General features: G+C 48.9%; 1 pseudogene; it reads left to right on the forward strand.

The window, feature by feature from the left end:
- The first annotated feature begins 489 nt into the window (after positions 1-489).
- Positions 490-1022, forward strand: LOC115858378 (jupiter microtubule associated homolog 2 pseudogene; annotated as a pseudogene).
- Positions 1023-2331: the final 1309 nt, after the last annotated feature.

Here is a 2331-nt window from a genome sequence, read left to right on the forward strand (position 1 = left end):
CCTTAGAGTAAGCAAAGATTTCTTGGTAAGGACAAAAACAAACAAAAAAAAAACCACTCAACTTTTAGCAGAAGTGAAATGGATTAATTGGAAATTTTCTGCTCATGAAAAGATTTCCCTTAAAAATGAAGAGATAAACCAAATGCAAGGAGAAATATTCATGACATTTATATGACAAAAACACATATTCAGATTATACAAAAACTCCTACAATAAACAATAAAATTATGAATGGTCTAATTTTTTTAATGGATATATTATTACAACAGGCAATTTCCAAAAGAAGATATTCAAGTGATATTCAAAAATTCAATATTCAAGATATTCAAAAGATAAGCACAAGCATATTCAATATTCAAGATATTCAAAAGATAAGCACATGAAAAGGCACTCAAAATCATTTGCGATCAGGGACATAAAAAGTAAAATGAAAACCACAGGGGCTGGAGGCTCCGCGTGGCGGGCGACACGTTCCGGGCGCGGGAGAGCGAGGGAGGCCGGGCCGCCGCCAGGGCCATGGAGCCCCCGGGAGGAGAGCCGAGCGATCGTCCAGAAGCAGCCGCACCTCCACGCAGGCCTTAACAGGATGGCATCTAATATTTTGGGACCCACTGAAGAACCTCAGAACATACCCAAAAGGACCAAGCCCCCTGGGGGGAAAGGAAGTGGTATATTTGACGAATCCACGCCTGTGCAGACTCGACAGCGTCTGAACCCCCCTGGTGGGAAGGCCAGTGACATTTTGGACTCCCCAGTCGCTGCTGCTTCACCCATGGCACACCCAACAAACCCAAGGACCACGTGTTCCTGTGTGAGGGAGAGGACACACCGGACCTTAGAGCCGCAGCCAGCGCCTCCCCCAGACAAGAGCTGGGGCGCCCGGTGGCCCGGGAGGAGCAGCCCGTGCCCAGCAGCCGGCGCCCGCCATCGGCAGTCATGAGCCCAGGCTGAGCGCGAGGCCTCGCTCCCACAACAAAGTCCTGAACCTGCCTGGAGGCAAGTCCAGCGTCTCCTTCTATTGAGACGCTGCTGCGTCCCCCAGAGCCAGACAGGAAACTCGAGAGATAGGATTTCAAAGTTGTAGTTTCTTTAGCCCGAAGGAGCAGGGTGGGGAGACAGTCTGTTGGGTGGTCACCTGCAGCTGCCGCTCCGGCTTCACTGCCATCACGAGAAGCCGGAGACCTCGCCTGCCGGAAACCAAGGGAGGAAACGTGATGCCTGGTGTGGGAGGAGCTCTCGGGTGGGTGGGCGGGGAGGCGGTGCCAGGCCAGGTGCGCCTGAGGAGTGGGCTCTTCGCGTCCTTGGTGTGTTGGCTAGCTGGGTATCTAGGAATCACTAACACAGTAGCAGAGTTTAAAGCCTTGGAGAGAAAACCAAAAACCACATGTCCGTTGCTGTGGGATAGAAGAGCAAGACACACTGAAACCCTGGCGGGGTGGGGAGGCGGGTATCTGGATAGAACCCTGAGGTCCTGACGCCGTTTACCCTTCATGGACACGGTCTCCGTTCCTGCGACTTCGGCCGCAGTGTTTTTCGCTTCAGTTCTGCAGATTTTCTTGAAACATCTTCATTGCTTTTCCTCAGCAACTGTCAACAAAAAACCAAAATGTTGTTCTCAGTCGTACGCTTTATGGAAAGATTTTGCACCCTGATCTCCCGAGGTGCCCCGCTTCTGCCCTCTCAATCCTTGGCCAGATCTTATGTAGAAATCTCTTCCTTTCATCCAGGAGAGACTGGTTTGGGGCTCTTTACAGGCAGTTTTGCTTGTGAATTGTTCCTTTTTTCCGAATCAGCCTTAAGTCCAGGCCTTTGCTCCACACTAGTGATGTAGACAGTTCCCTTCACCAGCGACACTTCCTTTCTGCAAGACCACTAACTTCTACAGGACTTTAAAAACTACCCAGATATATCCAGGTAATGGGATTGTTTAACTCCTTCATGTGTCTTCCTTTATATTCCTGCTGACAGTGGGAAGAAGAGATGCTTGAGAACCTTGGGTTCTTAGGTTTGGATTCTGTCATAATAGCTCAAGAGCTGTTCTCAAGTACTAGCTTTACATCAGTAACTGTTGACTCTGGTCTGTTTCTGACACCTTTCTAGAAAAAAGTTTGTTGCTCAGGTACACCAAAGAGGAAGGAAAGTTTTCTTAGGCCACCCTTTATAAAGCTTTGCAGAACCTCTGGACCATATTCACAGTTTCCAGACGAGCCTTAGAGACCTCAGGCTAAGACATTAAATAGTTTGGCAGTAAAGTCTCAACCGGTCCATTCTATGGTATTTGCCAGCAAAGATAATGGGCTGGCAAGAATCGTGCTGCTGTAATCTATCAGG

The sequence above is a fragment of the Globicephala melas genome, chromosome 1, assembly GCF_963455315.2.
Source record: "Globicephala melas chromosome 1, mGloMel1.2, whole genome shotgun sequence".
NCBI lineage: Eukaryota > Metazoa > Chordata > Mammalia > Artiodactyla > Delphinidae > Globicephala > Globicephala melas.